This window comes from Xyrauchen texanus, chromosome 14 (genome assembly GCF_025860055.1).
Source record: "Xyrauchen texanus isolate HMW12.3.18 chromosome 14, RBS_HiC_50CHRs, whole genome shotgun sequence".
NCBI classification, from domain to species: domain Eukaryota; kingdom Metazoa; phylum Chordata; class Actinopteri; order Cypriniformes; family Catostomidae; genus Xyrauchen; species Xyrauchen texanus.
The window spans coordinates 40,227,547-40,249,923 of record NC_068289.1 but is presented as its reverse complement, the minus strand read 5'-3'; the positions used below and the strand labels follow the sequence as shown (position 1 = coordinate 40,249,923).

The window sequence follows — 22,377 nt, the reverse complement described above, 5'->3', positions numbered from 1 at the left end:
CCATCTACGTCCATTGTAAGTGCCTCACTAGAACCCAGGTTTGTGCTTTTTTTTATTAAAAGGCTTCAAAAGGCAAAGCAATGTGTGATGCATTTTTGGGGGGCAACAGGAAGTGGTGTAATTCCGAAAAGTTACTGTAATTATCCTTTTGGATTAATGAAAAAATTATCTGAATAAAATGAACCGGATATTAACCGGTTTCCAAATTAAACACTGGTGCATTTTTGGGCCGCCGCACACAATTTTTCACACTCAAATTGAAAAGCTCACCATTCACACATATGTGGACTATTTGCAAAAATGTGTTGAATTTTTCATAGAACCACCCAAATAAATTAAACACTTATTTAAAAATAACAATTGTATGATTATACAGAATTTTTTGTCTGAAATTTGTAAACATAATTCTGGTCCTGTGCACTCTACCTCACTTTGAAAAGTCTCATTTCATTCCACTAGAGGGCAGCAAACACTAGAAAAAACATGTTTTCTTCTCAATCACAATATACAGATCTGGCGCTCTCACAGACGTGCTCGTCCACAGACATTCAGTCTCATTTTCAGTTAAAAAATGAGGGACGAGTCGAAATAATTTTTGTGGTAATCAATATTAAGCCACAAATGCTGTCGAATGTTTTAAATCAACAAAACCGACCTTCCTACCCTAAACCTTAAACCTAAACCTAACCGATAGTATCAGAAAAAGCAAATGTGAGATGAAAAGCTCAATTAAGGTCATTTGTGGTGCTTCTATGACACTTTGGGGTCACGTGTGGACTCGTGTCCTCTTCAGGACTCATATCCCGCTCCTTTACATCACAAGTGCAACACTCGATCAGTCGAGCCGCGCAATTTGATCACACTTAAACTTGTAAATGTAGTTGATTATGTAATGCGAACATTAAAATGAGTCATGTGCTATAATAAAAGTTTGATTTATATGTCATAAGACAGCAGTGTGTGAGGAACGAAGCAAAAATAAGTAGTTATGAACTGATAATCTACCATTTTACTCGTGATGTGTATAATTGTTGCCTCTAATGTTCATTTCACCGATACGTATAACGAGTGACGTTAAAATGTAGGTATAATAATGTGATTCTATAAGGCCAGATTGAAATGAGTGGCTCAGGCACACACTGCCACCAACAACTCTACAGTAGACGTCCACATCAGGGATGCACACTGGAGACAGGACATCTGGTGGGGCAGCAGATCGGGTTCCAGTCGATACTCAGAGACACAACCATACTAAACCCCGCACACATCTGACACCAGCAAATAATCCCACCCATACCAGGGGTACGGCAATCTGTTCCGCTTTGTGCTTGAGCCGGATGCAAAATCACACACACGCACACACACACACGCACACACACACACACACAAACACTCTCTCACACAGTCACAACACACTCTAGGCACGTCTGCTCATCTCTCTGCAGGCCACACACACACAAGGCACGACTGGCTCACACACACAGACTCTCTCTCTCCCTAGTGGCTCTCTTACACACACACCAGGCACTCATCTCTAGGCTCAGCACTCTGGACTCCCTCCACACACACACTCCCATCTACTCACACACACTCACTCCCTACACACACACTCTCCCATACACACACACTCTCCCTCACACACACACACACACACTCTCTCACACACACACACACACACTCTCATCTCACACACACTCTCACACACACACACACACACACTCCATCATACACACACACACACACTCTCATATATACACACACACACACTCTCTCTACATACACACACACACACACACACACACACACACACACACTCTCTCATATACACACACACACACACACTCTCTACACACACACACACTCTCACACACACACACACACACACACACACACACACACACACACACACACACATAACTCCAAGAGGTCTCATTAGGATAAGCTCTACCCCGTGGGGTGCTTCATGTGTGTATGTGGGTGAATCTCATGAAACCCATTTAGGTTGTATTTCACACCGAAATTACAGTAATGAGCTTTTAGAGGAATATTCCGGGTTCAGTACATGCTGTGCTCGATTGACAGAATTTGTGGCATAATGTTGATAATCCTAAAAAATTAATTTAGACTCATCCATCCATTTCCTTCGATCTATGTTACAGTGAGACACTTGCAATGGAAGTCAATGGGGACCCATTTATAAACTGCTCAATCCTGGTCTTGGGTTTAACTACACAGACTATATAGGATGGTTATTCTTTTGAGAGGAGTATGCATTTTAATGTTTATGGACTGGCCCCATTCACTTACTGTACACAAGGCTGGATTGGTAACCTGGCATACCGGGCATTTTCCCGGTGGGCCGACGCACTTTTAGGCCGATCAGGGGGCCATACGGAGAACCGGGCCGGCCACGAAACGGCCACATAGTGCAGAACGGGCCTCAAAACAGTGCCGCGATATCCCGAAGGGGGCAGCGTTATGCAGAAAAGGGCAGCGGCACCCCCCAATTATAACTAAGCTTAAAGGTGCAATATGTAAAATGTTCATGTAATATTCGCCTTTTTTTGCCAATGTGTGAACGGCTTGTAAAGCAACTTCAAAAATGAGCCCTTCCTGAACTTCCTTGTTTGCCTATTAAATCCTGTAGACTGATTTGTGACCCGTAGTTTAGCTCCAAAATCGTAGCTGAAAAATGTCATTTTCACCCCCTATTCAAAATAATAGATTATTACTCTGTCAATATTGATCCATGGCATTTCATATTTTGGCTTTCAGCATCATTTATGTTTATCGTTCTTCAAAAAAGAATTAAGCATTAATATAATAAAAAATATCAGGCTGGGATGTTTCTGAAATTTGGTTGATTTGACATGGAATAACCCTTTGTAACAGTATAAGGATGGGCAAGGAGGGGGCAGGAACCGGCTGAACAGCGCTAAGGTTGTGCAGAACATTTACCTTTTAATCTTCTCATCTTTCTTCAGTTTGTCAGTACTTGTGTTTTAAAATCATACTAATAGTGGCACAGCATCATTTTCAGTCACTTTTGTCAATAATATCCAAAGCATCTCACTAACAGGTATTCATTTACAGTACTCCAACATTTGGGGCGGCGGGATTCGGGGCCCTGCGGCTCGCCGTGACTGGCGAAGTGACGTTGGATTAGCGCAGTCAGAATGTGTGTATTCCTCTCATCTCTGCAGTCTTTTTTTAGAAGCCTGCTGCATCAGTGCTAATATGACTCACTCTGTACTCCCACAAACCACCAGCCATATATGCTGTGATTTATGAGTGATTTACACATGCGTTCTTAATAATCACTCGCCCTGCGTTCACACGTCCGCATGTGGGTTTACTTAGCTCTAGTTTTAAGGGCGTATTTGTCACCAAAAGTTAGCTTTATTTGGCATACCTCCCTTTGGGGACAATCAGGGATGTTCTCAATTTAAAAAATATTATGGTTTCGGTTCGAGTTATAGTCATTATAGGCCTAATTATATCAAAACAATTAAAGGTAACACTTTACAATAAGGTTCTATACATTAACATCAGTTAATGCATTAGGTATCAATATTTTTAATGCATTAATGGATCTTGGTTGATGTTATTTTGAGGATCATGTTAGTTCATATATATATATATTAATATAATTAAATCGCAGCCTTTGCAGTTTAACAATCACACTAGGACATAGTGCTACGATATAGGCAAAGATTGCCTTCATTCATCAATAAACGTCATCTGTTGAAATATATATATATATATTTATATTAGGGCTGTGGATTTAACTAGTTAATACAGTGCGATTAATTTTATTAAACATAACATGTTAAAAAAATTAACGCAATTAAATCACAATGCCCCCGGACCGTAATAAGGAAGATTCAAGCTTGTAGTACCACCTGTTTACACCAGAGGGCAGTAAGTGAAACTTCAGCAGTATAAGCAACACAGTTTATACAGTGAAGAAAACACTTCAGCAGCACAACACAAACATGTGTTACGTTCTTGCGTTCAAAACACTTGGAGCGCATATATAAGAGATCTCAAGATGTGTTTAAAGATTGAGTATAATATATATATATATTTAAAAGTTAACTATGTATAATTATTTCATCATTATATATTGAATTATTGTTATATTATGGGCTTTCTCAGCAAATATTTGTATATGCGATTAAAAAATATATAAATATTAGTGCTGTTGGAATAAATGCGTTAATCACATGTAATTAATGAATAAAGAAAAGTTTAACACGTTATTTTTTCTTAATCACGATTAACACATTTACCATTAATATAGCATAAACTAGCACTTGGGGAGTGTTGAACCGTTGTAATATGTCCGCCCGGAGTCGTTACCCTGTTAGACACAACGCAACAGCGCTTCCCTGTCAGTGATAAAATGGAGAAAGGACCTCTTAGCGCATTTATTTGATGTTGTGATAAACATCAAGTATTTTCCGCCTGTGTAAGGCGCATGTCAATTACCACAGAAGCACGTCAAGTCTTAACCATCAATACGCTTTCAAAGCCGTGCTGGATGCTTGACGCTCTGACACGAGTTATGAACGCAGCTTCACGATTGCTGTAACAGCAGATAGCCATAGTCAACTGGCGAGGATGAGAGTTTAAGAGATTTAATAGCCATTGCTATATGAATACTAAACCAGTGGGGACTAAAGCCATCTTTACACAGTAAAGGTGTCGCAGAAGCTGCATCTGAAGTGGCAATTAGATTGGAGTGTTTATTGCTATGTAAAATATACGGTTCACTTACTTTCTTACCGCATAGGCAGATTGTTTTAGGCATATATTCTGTACAAGACAAAACCACTGATTAAGAAAGTTATTCTTTGCGTTGTAGGAAAAGGTCCCTGTGTGAGCGGTTTAATTGAAGACACTTATCTTCTGTTTTTTCTCGGAGAAATGAGTCAGGCTGCGTATGGCAGATGAACTGAAGGCGTCCTCTTTGTTTCTTTTCCTCTGGATGACAGAATGTGTTACTGGAGTAAGTGCGAATGAGGCGATTCTCCTTTTGCAAAACCGGATTAGATCTACAATATGTTGAATTAAACATGGAAATCTTTAATATTGATCTTGCAAAAAACCTGACAGGTTTAGGTAACCCATTTAATAAAATATACAAGCCAAATCTACACCATTGTTTGGACCATGCAACATGTTTGACAGACATGGGACAATGTTAATCAGTACACAGATTCAGAATTGATCATGTAAAACTTTATTTTAACATGATTGGACGACGCTGACCGTTACTTAATTATGCTAATTTCTGATTAAATCCTACAATCCACTTTGCGAGCAGGACGTTCGGCTTCAATAGGTATTAATTGCTGCCTCAGCTTCGCTCAACGCGCCAGTGGGAATGCAGGGTCAGACTGTATGAAGTTGCTAACGTTAGCTGCCTTGCTAACAACTAGGCTACGCCCGCCACCGCGGTCTGACTCCTGGTTCCGGACCCCGGATTGATTCCATCCGGACCGCAAGGCATCACGACAACAGTTGCACCCTCTCATCATCTCTAGTTTTTGCTCTGTATTTTTGAATATGTTTCTCCAGCACTGAACACGCTTCATTTATGCCCCGTCCCGCTCAGCAAAAACTCAAAATGTAGAAATACTCTAAAAGCATTGAAAAGTCGAACAGTGTCATTTGTGATTTTCGTAATTTAAACGGCGCTCAATGCAAGACAGACTGATATTGCACATTTTTGTACATTTTGCACTGACTACTAAAGTGCTGTTACTTTTGGCTTCACTACAAAGGAGGTTTTTGACATTGAATTGGTAGAAAATGGTCTAAAAACCTCAACAGCTCAATTACAGTGATCAATGGTGTAGTAATGTCCGTTGCCCCTGTGGGACCACGGTGCTCATGTGCCGTTCACTGTCTGCTTATTGTACTCTGTGGTTTGCATTGTTCCCTGTGATTGATTGGTCTCACACAGCTGCCAATCATGAGCTCTCAGCATGTGATTGGAGGAGGGGCAGACAGGTGCCGACCCTGAGATTTAATTGCCTCTTTGTTGTAGCAGCAGCTGTTTCCTTCACATCCCTTATGTACACACTACCTAGGCCTTAGGTTTGGTCTTACCATGGTTAGGGACACTTCAGAATCAATAAAACCATAAGAAATACATGTACATATCAGAATATTGTAGTCCGTCCCTCATGATCGACGGTAATGACACGGTCTAGTCACAATTATTAAATAACCGTTTGATTATGGGCATTCAAATTCACCAAATTTGCACCTTTCCCAAATAAGGGAATTTTAAGCGAATATACTGTATAAGTGAATGCCATGAACGGCACGGGACATAAGGACTCATGAGTTTAATCAGAGCATTAAGAGAGCGTGAAAGGGGGCTTGGGTCACTCAGCGAGGAAAGACGCTGACTACCACTCCCGGAGTCGTGAGTTCGGATCCCATGGCGTGCTGAGTGACTCCACGCCATCCAATGCGGCATCCACGCTAAACACACCACAAACCCACCGAGAGCGAGAACCACATTAAATATCGACCACGAGGAGGTTACCCTATGTGACTCTACCCTCCCTAGCAACCGGGCCAATTTGGTTGCTTAGGAGACCTGACTGGAGTCACTTAACACACCCTGGGATTCGAACTAGCGAACTCCAGGGGTGATAGCCAGCATCTTTACCACCGAGTTACCCGAGTAATAATCCATTATTTTGAAGAGGGGGTCAGAACGAAAATTTTCAGCTATGAATTTGGAGCAAAACAACAGGTCACAAAAAATAACCCTATAAAAGATGGCAGCGTCATTATTTAATTTTAACACAGATATACTGTAGGTTGGTCTCATTTGAAGGGTCTGGGCGAGCCGTGAACAAGGTCCTGGGTCGGTCCCTGGCTCCCGAACCGGACTGACACATCCGCGGTAAGGTTCGAGGGGCCGCCATTCGGCACGGCGGTGCGCTGGAGAGGCGCAGCAGGGCTTGTCCGAAAGGTCTCACGCAGCCTTTTCGAACGAGACCCTCCCCGATTCCATGGTCGGTCCGGTTCGGGAGCAGCATCCGCGGGTTGCCTCGCGGTCCATGGCTGATACCTCCGGAACCGCACGTCTCACACACCTATGTCTGGGCTCGCCGGAAAGGTCTCGGGCAGCCCTTTCGAACGAGACCAGCCCCGACTCAGTGGACCCTCCGTTTCAGGAGAGAGGTGCAGCAGAATTGCCGGTTCTTCCCAAAAAAATGTCATCCAAGGTGCATGACACCTCTGGAGTGAAAAATAGCACAAAGGGCCTCGGAGGAACGTGCTGAAAGTGTCAAAAACATCAAAGTAATTTCGAGAGAGGGTGTAAGAACCAGGCCCTATGACATGCATGCTCAGTCCGATGTGACTTCAGTATCCCTTGTTGCATTATATGCCAATGGTGAGTCCAAAAATAAGAATTATTTGTGCAATTCCCAATTCTTGGGATTTCAGAAATGGATGTCTCAAATACTGATCCATGGAATTTTATATTTTGGCTTTTCACATCATTTAAGTTTATCTTTTTCCAAATGATCAAAAAACACAATTTTTAGCCAGGGACCTGTGGTTTAATTGACATGTACTGACCCAGCAAAGAATGAGAAGGGAGGCCTCACATTTGACCAGCTGCTCCCTCTAAACACCCATCCTCTTTGACAAGACACACAGCAGGAAATACAACCCAAGCAGGAGATAATGCATATTACAGGGGGCTACTATTATAATGACACAGAGAACGGTCATGCACAACAGCTGAAGATTACGGGCACTTTCATGCTGTTTTCTCTCCTCTCCCCCATGCTTTTAAAAACCTCTATGACAGCCGAATCAATACTGTACATTGGCACTTCCATTACCACTGCAGACTCGAGCACAGCCGCACACACTTCAAAACCACAAGCAGACCTTCTGAAGAACCTCCCATCTTTCTGACTGGCTAAAGAACCTCTTGTTTTATTCCATTTTAGCTGTTCCCCAGGAGCATCTCTTCCGGTCTCGCTCTCTCTCTGTCTCTCTCTCGTTTTAAACCTCTGGCGGCTAGCGTGACGTTATATAAACATGCTTAGTGGCAGAGGACACAAGGAACTGAATTGCTCTGCCCTGAACCAGCTGGATAAATGGATGAGATTTCACAATATAAAAAGAAACGTAAAAAAACAAAAAGACTTCTACAGGGCTGGATGGTACGACAGTGGACATCTTTCAAATGGTAGATATTGTGTGTGGCTATCAGTGGGCAAGACTGCTGTCTTACAAACTGAGAGCAATGCTAATCTAAAATAGAGTAATGCTAAAATAGAGTGGACACAGGGGCGTAGATTCCAGGGGGGATTGGGTGGAGGTAACCCCCCCCATAATCCAAACAAACAGGTACAACACCTCCAATATTAATACAATGATCAATGGAAACATGTAAATGCTTTGTGCTGCAAACCCCCCAATGTTCAAGCCAAATCTATGCCCTTGATCGGACGTGTCCCAAACATGTCAAGACGAGGACGAACCTGTTATTAAAGGGTGTTTACACAATCGTTTTTTGGGTTCCAAACACCATCGTTTTCCAAATGGAAAGTGTTTTCGGGAAGGCTCCATTTTCGATTGAGGAAAATGTCATTCTAGTGTGGATGAAAGGTGCAAACGTAACAAAAATAACATGTGTTTGCAAGCAGAAACATATTATGCCTAAGGATGCCGCGGTGTGAGTTTTGGATGGTTAGATTATCGCCTGTGACCAGTTAACCATTTTTACGATTATTTGCCCAACTATTCTGAAATTATTTTTTTTACGTCTAAATGGACGCATTTCTGGGGATATGCGGATGCTAAGTGCAGCCCTACAATAAGAAAACTGATAAATACACACACAAATGTGGTAATAAAGAGCTCCAATCTATGGCATGACGTCGCAGTTTTTTCTTCTGCAACAGTTTATCAAAGTAATCCGTTGTCTGTCAGACACCCCGACATAAAGAATCGGCTAAAGACCCTAAATACTGTCCACAACACCTTACAATTAAACTTTTGGACTATGCATAATAATGGGAACATTGCTCACAGCGGGCAATTAAAGTCAGATCGTGACTAAAATTGACATTTATTGTTGAAATGGTGAATTTGTACAGAAGCAATGCTTTAACTAATGAGGACGATTTAAGATGCAACTTTTCACAGTTTACACGGTGATGGTAACTGCACACAATGCACCGCATGCTGTCAGCACACTTAAACTTAACTAAAAGTGGCAAAAGTGGCCACCGTCTATAACCATAGCAACAGCAGCCCTAACCACCCAGGCACAAGCAAAAGAGATAAGCTTACATCGAAAACTGAAAGACGCGACGGTTTTTAACCGTGGACTCTGACGTCTTAAGGTTAAATAAGCTGTGATATTTTTAATTGCGGATAATAGTAAAACTGTATAATTGCGGCATCCCTAATTAGGCCACGTCTACACGTCGTTTCACAACTGAGATTGCAGTTTCCTAACATCGAAGTATGCACAAATGGGGACCTGGGTAGCTCAGCGAGTATTGACGCTGACTAGAACCCCTGGAGTCTCAAGTTCAAATCCAGGGTGTGCTGAGTGACTCCAGCCAGGTAATATGATCGTGACATGACATAAAAATAACTGATACCATAATGTATCATTTTGGTCAATGTATAAGGGATTAGACAGAGACAAATAAAAATGCACAATACGCAACTCCCTGAGAGAAACCAGTACGTTACGTAGGCCTATGCATGCGTGTGTGTGTGTGTGTGTGTGTGTGGACTTGAGCATCCTTTTTGGCACAGTCAGTCAGAGGGCAGTGAAAGCAGAACGATGCATCAAAGGAGAGACAAATATAGCTCATACACGCAGCTAACACGCATGCATGCAACTTAGACATCTTCGACTCCAAACAGCCACCAGGGTGCTAAATGACACAGGCATGACCATATAAAGACAGCATGTACACAAACACATATGCACTACAAATATACACACAAACTCACAGCTTTGAAAAAAAAAAAGAAAAAAAAAAACAAAAAACACCAACACGCAGAAAAGCAATGAACCCCTGAACAAACACACACAGTGGAGTTAATTACTCACAGCTGACAGGACTGCGATGCATGACCCTCCTTCAGCTGAGAAACACAGCAGAAACCAGCCGACAGAGAGAGAAAGAGAGATGCTGCTCTCTGAAGCTGCAGCGACTGAGTGGGCGGCACCAAGGCTGCGACTGCTCACGTCACACTTTTCATGAATGAAGGGGTTGGCTGACGCAGGCATGATGCAGCTAGGCTGATTACGCTCACAGAATGCAGAAGCCGAAAACACAGGGAGAGATTTTAAAACACGGAACCAGGAGACTAATGCATACGGTGCATTTGGTATCGGTGGTGTCTGCACAGTTTCCCAAATAAAAGGACATTCATTTATTATTTAAATGTACAGTCTCTCTCTTTCAAAAGTGGACCAGAAATATCGATGACTCATCTTCATCCACTGCACTACATAGATTACAGTCTAATCAAAAGCTTTTTAGAATACAACCTGCCTCTGACTAGTAATAGTTGAGATATTGTGCTTGCATGCGAGCTACAAGGGTTGCTGTTGTAAATCAAAATAGTTTGCGCCTCAGCATCCTTCAAAAACTACAGAGCCCCTTATGGGACAGTTTTGCGTTTCCTCATGACACTTTTTGGGTCATTGATGTGACATCTTTATTTGTCTATTAATCTATGGGTTCAAAAATATATAAAAACTGCAATGCAAAAGACACTGACGACCACACCTGGAGTCGTGAGTTTGAATCCAGGGCGTGCAGCCAGGTCTCTTTAGCAACCAAATTGGCCCGGTTGCTAGGGAGGGTAGAGTAACATTGGGGTAACCTCCTCGAGGTCGCTATAATGTGGCTCGTTCTCAGTGGGGCGCATGGCGAGTTGAGCATGGATGCTGCGGAGAATAGAGTGAAGCCTCCACAAGTGCTACGTCTCCGCGGTAACGCGCTCAACGAGCCACGTGATAAGACGCATGGATTGAAGGTCTCAGGTGCGGAGGCAACTGAGATTTGTCCTCCGCTGCCCGGATTGAGGCGAGTCACTACGCCACCACGAGGACTTAAAGCGCATTGGGAATTGGGCGTTACAAATTGGGGTTCAGTGTCTTGCCCAAGGACACTTCGGCATGTGGAGTCATGTGGGCCGGGAATTGAACCGCCAACCCTACGATTAGTGGCCGACCCGCTCTACCACCTGAGCCACAGCCGCCCCGAAAATAACAAAACAATAAACGAATTGGAGACAAAGATTACATTTTTAACGAACTTCACACGTGTGTTTGAACTAGATTTATCACCTCGGACAACCTTATTTATCATTTATGACCCTTTTGCGATTTTCGTAATGGATCGAGTCGTCGCAAAGAAATCCAAAATGCAAGCGATGAAATAGAAAACTATGGTGAATGATTTCAGAAAGTAAATAACCTACATGCAAAATTGTTTTATTTTTTTGTTTATCCATCCATCTTTGAGACAAACTATCATTTAGTCACTTTCAGAACAAAAACTACCCCCCCATGTTTTGGTGATTTAACGTGAGGAATATTCCCGGAGGAACAAAAACGTAGGCTTCCTCAAACCTTTCATGATATCACTTTCCACTGAGAAAAATGTTGTTAGAAACGGCACAAGTCAAGCAGCTTGTAAGCCTTTAAATCAAACACTTACATCGGTAAGGGTCAGATTATTGTTCTTTCAATTCGTTGTTTAGGAACTACAAGATTACATGTATTTCCTAATAAAACCAATTTGATCTACTTTCCAAAACGGTTTGCCTTTCATGCTTGGTTATATTTGGAACCTGTGTGTGCGTCAACATATTCATATATGCGTGTTCTCGCTCGCCTCTGCATACATTCAACACATGACAGTCACAGGATTAATTCTGTGGTGTATTCGGCCTTGTGCATTTGATCCTATTTTTAACCAAATCCACAGCGTATAACACACATTAAGACTCTTTCAAACAAAAGCTAGACAAATGACTCCAAGCTGACGTCAACGTCACCCTTAATTCTGTATTTAAGGGCCAAGCAGACGATCACACTCACACAAATTGTGCAAACCGCCTCTCGAAAATGCACAGTTGGCCCAATAAGCAGCATTCCAGTCTGAAAGAGCTGCAAACGGCAAATGCCACAAATAACTCCGATGGGAGATTCATGATGAAAGGTCATGATGACGCCCATGAAAAGAGCTTAGCCCTTTCCAAACGCTTTCTCTGGATCACTGCTGGGAAACGGACGCCGGCAGGGAATGGAATTATTATGGTTTTGGCGGGGAGTTTCACACTTGGTTCGTTTCAGAGGTCTGAGGTTTACGGGACTTTTTGGCCAATATGTGAACACTCCAAACAATCTCAGACCCTGGTGGCCCTTAAAGGTTCCCTTACTCTGGAAATGACAACGGTCAAAGGCAAATGGGATCAAATCCCAATGTAATTATACCGTATAAAGTAACCACATTCGTATAGGACTGAAATATGAAATACATATGACTCATTTCAGTATGACACAGTGAGAGTTTGGCAAGTTTATTGTAAAACTAAATTGCCCCCACCCACATTGGTAAACACAGGGCATGCATTCTTGAAACTGGAATACTCGACCCAGTTTCTGCTCAACCACAACATAGAAGTAGTGAAACATCGGAAACTTCCACTTGTCGAGGTTCTTTCCTTTCATATACCTCAGCCTTTGCTACAGCGGAGCATGCTGGGTACTCAAAACCCCTTCACATGCAGGTCAAACATAAAAGATGCCAAGCAGCGTGTAGAACCACATACAAGTTCACTTTGGAAGTTCACAGGTGCATATTGGAATATGTACACTCAAAAAAATATGGCTTACGGCTTGTTCAATGTAGTTAAATGCATTTGTTAATGCAGCACCATTGTTGTACGGAGCGCCGAATTACTCTTAAATGTGCTCGAAGTGATTTTTTTATGGAAAGGTGTGCAAAACATTTTCTACTTCCTGAAAGATTTGAATGAAATAAGTGTTCTGAGATATGTCTCTGTGACAGCTCTAGACAAAAATGTGTTTGTGGGTCGCGGTCTCTGACGCTTTTGACCTGTCAATCATTTTGCACGTTCTCATAGCGAATTATTGAGGCTTAATGCCGTTTTTATGCTATGTTGTTCATAACAGTGGTCAGATGAGGGCGCTATTTAGCTGCTGATGCTTTTAAATACCGTTTCTGCATGATGTCAGCCTCAATAAATCTCATTTGGTATCTTCGGAGTGCACGGTTTTGGAAAGAGGAGGCGTGGCTAATTCAACGGCTCAGTCTCGCGGTAGTAGAGTGGCTCAAATATGTTCATATTAAATTTTGAAACACCACAACACAAATGTTTTACTTTAGGAAGAGTTCAGAAATCAATATTTGGTGGAATATCCCTGATTTTCAATCACAGCTTTCATGGGTCTTGCCATGCTCTCTGCCAGTCTTTCACATTGCTGTTGGGTGACTTTATGCCACTCCTGGCACAAAAATTCAAGCAGCTCAGCTTTGTTTGATGGCTTGTGAACATCCATCTTCCTCTTGATCACCATTCCAGACGTTTTCAACCGGGTTCAGCTCTAGAGATTGGGCTGGCCATGACATAGTCTTGATCCGGTGCTCCTCCATCCACACCTCGATTGACCTGGCTGTGTGGCATGGAGAATCATCCTGCTGGAAAAAACAATCCTCAGAGTTGAGGAACATTGTCAGAGCAGAAGGAAGCAAGTTTTCCTCCAAGATAACCTTGTACGTGGCTTGATTCATCTTGGCCTTTACAAAGACGAATCTGCCCGATTCCATCCTTGCTGCGGCACCCCAGATCATCACCGATCCTCCACCTGGTCGTCTAATGGTTAGACGGAGACCTGGAGAGGCCTTCAAGCCACAGTGTCTCGCACCCACTGTGAAATTTGGTGAAGGATCGGTGATGATCTGGGGGTGGCCAGCCCAATCTCTAGACCTGAACCTGGTTGAAAACCTCTGGAATGTGATCAAGAGGAAAATGGATGTTCACAAGCCATCAAACAAAGCTGAGCTGCTTGAATTATTGCACCAGGAGTGGCATAGAGTCACCCAACAGCCCAAAGACTGGCAGAGAGCATGGCAAGACCCTTGAAAGCTGGGATTGAAAATCAGGGATATTCCACCAAATATTGATTTCTGAACTCTTCCTAAAGTAAAATATTAGTATTGTGTATTAGTAATGAATATGAACTTGTTTTCTTTGCATTAGTCGAGCTCTGAAAATACGGCATCTTTTTTGTTATTTTGATCAGTTGTCATTTTCTGCAAATAAATGCTCTAAATGACAATATTTTTATTTGGAAGTTGGGAGAAATGTTTTCAGTACTTTAGAGAATAAAACTAAAATGTTCCGATCATTTTGCATTGATAATGAAATACAGCTCTGAGAACAATTATGAACTTAATGACTAATTTAAACAATTAAATATATAATTAACTATTTAATTTTGAGTAATTTGGCCCTCCATATTGTTGAACAATTTGTCACAATTTCTTAGCATGCAATCAATTTAAATTAGCAAAATTAGAAGTTAACGTAGGTCCATTTGCGTTTGTACTACATGAATAATTGTCATTGGCCACATTGTCTTTTTTTGAGTACACTCTGGAGGACTCCGTGTGCCATATTAATACATGAATATTTTATTACAAGTATGAATATGTAAATCAATAAATCAAATAATTTTAACAAAATGTGTAAAAAATATTTGTCAATAAATAAATAATTAAATGTGTCATATATATATATATATATATATATATATATATATATATATATAGATAAATAAATAAGACAATAAATTAGGGATGCAACGACATAGATTTAATATAGATAAATGCAACAATAGAGATTTGAACAAAAACTATAAGCCGATACCAATATTTTGCATATATATATATATATATATATATATATATATATATATATAATTTCTGATATCCCAGAAGACAAAGTTTGCTGGTTTCAAAGCGTTTTGAATGTTTTTTTACCACATCATGTAAAGGCAAGTGCCGCTTTCACAACCGTCACGTCCATTTATGCCATTTTTCCACATTCATGTGAGAACGAGAAAAAATGTAAATTAAATATTGCATGTTCTTAAGAGTGCAGACCCTTCTACATATTGTGGCTATTATTATTTCTGGATTGGTTAATTGAATTCACAGAGTTTTTACAAAGAGTATTACTAATTAATTATAAATAAACCATCACGTTTTAATATCAGCGTTTTCATGCTCGTCACCGATATGCCGATTGTTTTAATTTGGTCAATAATTGCACGATAAATATCAGCAGATGATACATTGGGGCATCCCTAGAGAATGTATTTCAGATGTTATTTATTAATTGACATATTTCACGATTTATGTATTTATTGGCACTTTTTATGATGGATTTCAGTGTCGCAAAATGCAAATGAGGGGTGGGTTTTAGTTGAGTGGCACGGCTCCGATTGGACTACTTTGACCCAAGCTGGAAATATCGTGATTAAGCAGAAGTGTGTGTGCCATGTTAATAATCATTAAAAGCATCAATATAGCTTTCAATAATTTAATATATTATTAAAATGTCAATAAATTAATAAAATACATTTTCCTTTGGACTATTGACATTTATTAATAAATGTATTTACACATTACATTATGTATTTTTATTGAAAGATATTTTGAAGCTTTTATTGAAAGATACATTTATTAATATGGCACACCGAGTCCTCAATAGTATGCAAAAAGCAAAAAGGCGACATTTACCTCCAGAGAAGTCTACGCTCATTTCCTGAGATGTTTCTAGGGCCAGCTGGAATGTATCTTCTGTTCTTGTTGTACCTGTAAAGAAATACAGACAGATCCAAGTTCACAGTCACGAGGTCAGTAATCAGACCCCGAGATCACACTTTCCGAAGGAAAAAGAAAAAGCCGAGCCCGTGTGCGCGCGTGAGGGTTTCTGAAGCATAAACAGTACCAAAGGTTCATGCCAACGTGAAGCTTTTACCCGTTTACGAGCCGTGTCTATGCAGGGGAATACCAGCCCTACATACAGGTTAATGGTTAGGAGGGACTGCTGAGAGGTGGCACAGAAAATTCTAGAGCACTCTTTGAGAAATACCACGAATGCCATCGAAACAAGTGCACAAACGTGTGAGGGGAAGAGGAGGGGGGGATCTGACGTGATGGATTTCCCCAAACAGGAGACTGCGAGCGCTTAACGCTCCATTCTAGACAGAATCTGTCTAGCGCACTCAATTATTCAGAGGGTAACCTGTGAAAAACATTCTCTTCTGTAATCATACATTTAAACATTAAGCAGTATGATGCTTCAAAATCCCTCTTACAAAACCAGACAGACAAGGAAATCAGTTTTGCTAAAAAAAAATGAGCAATTTTATTGCATTGATTTATTGGTGCTTAAAAATGACCGTTATTCAATTTTGTTCTGTATACTTTTAATTGAGTGAAAAAAATTAATTTTGAGATACAATTAAGAATCTAAATTTTGAACAAAAATGTTTGGTTGAATGATGGTTCACAGGGATACATTTTATTTTTTTTAAACCTAGAAGGGATAGTCCCAAAAATGAAAACTCTCTCATTGTTTACTCATCCTCATGTTGTTCCAAACCCGTATGACTTTCTTCCATGGTACATAAAAGGAGATGCTAGGCAGAATGACAGCCTCAGTCACCATTCACTTTCACTGCATCTTTTTTTCCATACATTGAAAGTGAATGGTGACTGAGGCTGTCATTCTGCCTAGCATCACTTTTTGCATTTCCCTGAGGAAAGAAGAATCATGTTTTTGGAACAACATGGGTGAATAAATGCAGAAATAACACATACATACATTTTCAATTACTAAGTTCAAAGTCATTATGATATTATTTGTGCAGTTTAAAGCAGGGCTAGACTGGCAATCTGGCATACCATTTTCCCGGTGGGCCGATGCACTTTTGGGCTGATTAGGGGTGGACTGGCCATTGGGAGAACCGAGCGGGCCGGTGGGTCGACCGCAAAATGTGCCGAATGGGCCGCGATAACTTAAAATGAGCCACACGTTATGCAGAACGGACCACAAAACAGCGCCGCGATATGCAGAAAAGGACAGTGAACACCCCCCCCCCCCCCAAAAAAAACAAGTCATGTGCTGCAACCAACATGTATGTAGAAATTTTGTTGTCATGTGACAAAAATCATAAAACACAGAAGATCTCTTCAGACCCGCAAGACTGTGTGTGAAGATTTAAATAATAATTTTTTCATATCATTAAAAATTAATATTTGGACATTTTTATGAAAAGGCACATTTGTTTCAGAGTCATTTAGTGAAACCATGAGAAAACGTCTTGATATTCTTGAATCACTTCGGACAACCTTATTTGTCAATGTACCATATATCACGATATAGCAAATTATTTCTAAAAAACAATAAATATATGTATAAAATAAAACTTTTTTTAAAATCAACCTTCCATAATACCAAGTTGACGTCCTCCGTAGCGCTTTAAGGTAAAGAAGTAGAATTCGAAAGGGTCGTGTCATTTTTATGGTCTGTGCCGCGATATCGAGGGAAGCCAGATTTATTAAGACATTTCCTTTTTATTTTTGAATTGAGAGCATTGTTCACACCGTCTGGCCTCGTTTAATAGATTCAGGTGGAAAGCGGGACAGAAATAAAGGAGGAAATCTTAATCTGGGTGTCAGAACACAGCATGTGGAGGTGAGAGACACTAAAAGCATCAACTAATGAACAGCTGCTATGCCTGGATCATTAAATGTCAAATCTCTAGGGTGTGTGTGTGTGTGTGCTCATAACAGGGGATGTGCCCTGTCAAATGTGCCTCCCCCCAGCCACACCCAGAGGGTGCCTCGCACACCCCACATCGAGACAAAGACCCATATCTTTAACAGCCTATTCTGCCCAATTAAAGCGTAACGGCACCCAAAACGACTCGTTTCATGCAAGACTGAGGCCAGCCTCAGACATTAACAGTGGAATTGTAAATGAAGGTTAAAAAAACATTACATTAAATAAAGAACAATGGATCAGCTGGTGCGATATAGACGTCCCATATGGGTTTATTCAGCAGGGAGGCACGCACACACCCACCCAAAAGTGCACAGAATCATTGAATTATTCGGTTTTGCTAATTCGTAATGTTTTATAGGTTATATCACTCAAACAATAACAAAGAGTATTTCTGTTTGCATAATGCTGGCCTTAACTAGTCAGCATGTAAAAATGAAAATGTTTAGCAAAAAGTATGTGAACCCTTTGGAATTACCTTACGTTTAAACGTGTCTTAAAATCTGCTTTGATCATAATCTGTTACAATAATGAACAAACACAATCAGTTTAAACTAATAACACGCATATTATTGTATTGTTCTTGCACATATTAAATACATCATTCAAACACTTACAGTGTTGGTTGGAAAAAGTATGTGAACCCCTAAAGCTAATGAGGTCAACAAAAGCTAATTAGAGTCTAGAGTCGGCAAACCTGGCTTCCAATTAATGAAACGAGATTGTAGGTGTGGGTTAGAGCTACTTTGACTTATAAAAAGCACTCAAACATTTTGCGTTTGCTATTCACAAGAAGCATCTGCTGATGTGGACCATGACTCGCAAAATAGAGATCTCAGAAGACCTACAATCAAGAATTGTTGCTTATATATTCATCTGTGCACAGTTAGACACATTGTCTATATATGCAGATGATTTGGTACTATAGGTACTCTCACTAGAAGTGGCCGTCCAGACAAGATGACTCAAAGGGAACACCGCAGAATGCTCAATGAGGTAATAAAGAACCCTAGAGTGACAGATAAAGACTTGAAGGAATCATTGGACCTGGTTAAAATCTCTGTACATGAGTCTAATGTATGGAAAACATTAAACAGGTGTGTGTTCATGGACATCATGACGGAAGCCGCTGCTTTCTAACAAAATCATTGCTGTGCTCCTTAAGTTTTCCAAAGACCATTTTGACTCTCCACAACGCTACTGGGAAAATGTTTTGTGGACCGATGAAACTACGGTTGAATTGAGAAGAACACGCAGCACTACGTATGGCATGAAAAGGGCACCACATACCAACATGAAACATCATCCCAACTGTGAAGTACGGTGGCGGGAACATCATGATTTGGGGCTGCTTCGGGGCCTGCACCACTTGCCATCACCAAGGGGAAAAATGAATTCCCAAGTTTATCAAGATATCCTACAGGATAATATCAGGGTGGCTGTGCACAGCTGAAGCTCAGTAGTTGTGTGATGCAGCAGGACAATGACCCTAAACATCAAAGTAAATCCACTACAGAATGACTTCATAAAAGGAAATCCACTTTCTGAAGTGTCCCAGTCCGAGCCCAGAACTTACCCCAATACAGATGCTGTGGAATGACCTTGGGGAGAAAAAGAGCCATCCACACCAGACATCCTGAGAATATGGCTGAGCTAGAGCAGTTCTGCAAGGAAGAATGATCCAAAATTTCTAAACATTGTACAGGTCTAATCCTCAGCTACTGGAAACGCTTGGTTGAGGTTACTGCTGTCAAAGGAGGATCGACCAGTTATTAAATCCAAGGGTTCACTTACTTTTTCCACAGCACTGTGAATGTTTAATGGGATGTGTTCAGTAAAGACATGAAAGATTATAATTGTTTGTGTGGTGTTATCTTAAGCACACTGTGTTTGTCTATACTTGTGACTTTGATGAAGATGAGATCACATTTAATGACCAGACAATGAAGAAATCCAGCTAATTCCAAAGGGTTCACATACTTATTCTTGCCACTGTATATATTTATATATGTTTACATTTCATTCTGATAACAAGGTACATTTGAAGTCCCGTTCATAAATGTATCATATAATTTATGTTAATTACTTAATAAAACGCATGCATACCTACTTCAGAGGACTTGCTAATGAGGCTGGCAGAAGCGCCTTAAGTGTGGTTCTCAAATAATGTTGGATGAACTCACTTACCCATAATTTAACAGTCCTCGCTTCGTTAGTTTCAGTCAGACTAACAAAACACAACATAACAAATCACACCAAAACAGACAGCAACCCTCATGCCAGCAAATGACGTCTTTATACGTTCCTAAAACGTTCTTTAAAATGCTTTTAGATTTTCCCCAAACAAAAATGTACTGTCGTCCCACAATACCGTAGTTAATGCAGTTGTTGTTACTACTGTAAAATTGTAATAACTTCAAGCTGAAGTGTGTCCATTAATGTAAAACCTGTATGGTGTTGAACAGTGACTAAACGGACTGCGTTGACTTACAGGAGTGGCTAGCATGTTTGCTTAGCAAGTCAGTCCTGTTTGACATACCTGATAACATTCCAAAGTTCAAAGAATCTAAATCGCACATTCAGCACAATAAATAAAACACGTCTGAAGCTACACTGTGCAGTTCCAGAAGTTTAAACACAATACTGGTGTCTGTGTAGATGGTTTGGGGAGATGTTTGAGACACACTAGATCACTAGCCAGGGGCTCTCCAAATTAAGCTGCTTTATCAGTTTAACAATGTTGAAGTTCAAATCTCAGCAGAGTCCTTGTCTGGTCCTTAACTACAACATGGACATATTCTTCCGAACGCAGAAATTAGTGCCGAGCAATATGACAAAAAAAATACCGAAATATATTCGGAAGGAATTGCAAATTTATGTGGAGCTGGCAAAATCTAATTTAGCAACATTGTAAATATCACAATGATTTAATTTTTAAGTTTCACGAAGATCGTTTTCGCGATCCTTTTCTTGCGACTTGCTGGTATGAATGAAAAGCATTCGAAAGAGATGTTTTAATATTTAATAGGCTAATATATCTAAGTGTTAAAGTTGGCAAGTTTGATTCAAGAATGTTTATTTTTGCGTTTCAGATCAGTGTGTCCAGAATTTTTATTTTCGGCACATAACTAGCACATGCTTAGGTTACACTTTATTTTACAGTGTCCTTGTAACAAATTATACATGCAAGTACTGAGTAATATTAATTAACATGTACGTACTACAGGTTTATTTTTAGGGTTTGGTTTGGGGTTAGTTCCCTGTAATTATGCATAATATATTCAGATTACTCATTACATGTGATATGTATAACAAAGACACTGCAAAATAAAGTTTGAACCATATTAATAATTTTTATCATTGGTGCATAAATTTCACATAAGGGTATTTCATGTCCCAGAGGTTGATTTTTATTTTTGAACTCTATGCTTTCTGAAGTTTTAAATCGCACTAAAACTAACTCTTTACTATGCCTTCAGCATTTTCAAATGCCTTTCATGTATAGATTATGTATTTTTATGTATAGGTTTTAGTCTCATCTCAGACTCAGACTTTCAATATTGATCTATGAAAATCCATTATGAAAATAAAAATTATTACATGCTGAAAACTATAATAATCTAAACAAAGAGTAGGCTAAAATAAACAAACCATTTCAATATTTGTTGTGTGGAAATTATTTCTATAAATGTTTCAAAAACTACAACCGTCCCACAGTTGTCGAGTCATTTCCACCATTTTGCCCCAATACATTTTCTCAAAAATTTAGCTTACTTGTTTACCAAATCCAAAGTTGAAGAAACACCCATAACTATTCTTCAATCATGCCTAAATTGTTATTACTGGAGTTTTACTGGATTTTAGATCTTGCATTTTATTTGCATCGCTGAGCAAATATAAGAACATTTTGATTCAAATCAAATATAGTCAAAAAGCTGATTTTATTTGTTATTTTTTTATTATTTTTTGCCAGACGTCGACATGAAGACTGAAATATATCTTAAAAGACTATTTGGCCCAAATGGGGCTGTTCGTAAGGTATCCAGCACTGGGTCGGCTCCGTTACAGTCTCTCATTAATATTTCAGAACCATCGGAACACAAACACTGACAGCTCTTGTGTCCATAACATGAATAAGAGAAATGCATCGTTAGAACAAGGACGGGGATGACTTTACCCTGTTCCAGTAAACCACCAGTTCTCTCACGGTCACAAACACACAAGACATGGTCAAAGTCAACTGTAACTGCAATAATAAGAATAATTTTACTATACCTAGGTACATTTTCCAAACAGCCTAAAAGGTGTAGATCATAAAGTATGAAGGAATTATAATGCAAAAGTACAAAATAAAGGAAACACCCCCAATGTTATATCTTTAATGCATCCTTTATTAAAGTTCAAATAATAAGGAAGCGTGCTGTATAAATAAACTCTGAAACTGGGACTTCCCTGTGCGTTTAGTGGCGCTTC

General features: G+C 40.1%; 1 protein-coding gene across 3 annotated transcripts in view; it reads right to left on the bottom strand.

The window, feature by feature from the left end:
- Nucleotides 1-22,377, bottom strand: part of LOC127654735 (mitogen-activated protein kinase kinase kinase 13-like) — a 60,598-nt gene that overhangs the window by 24,311 nt on the left and 13,910 nt on the right. Inside the window, exons 1-2 of one of the 3 annotated variants that reach the window (XM_052142057.1) lie at nucleotides 20,092-20,354; nucleotides 15,855-15,929 (exon numbers count right to left, since the gene is read on the bottom strand). The exons of 1 other annotated variant lie outside the window; for it this stretch is intronic. The gene's annotated coding sequence lies outside the window, so the exon portion shown is untranslated. Of the gene's footprint in view, nucleotides 1-15,854; nucleotides 15,930-20,091; nucleotides 20,355-22,377 lie in introns of those variants that run through there. One more of the 3 variants, XM_052142058.1, reaches the window with a different exon arrangement.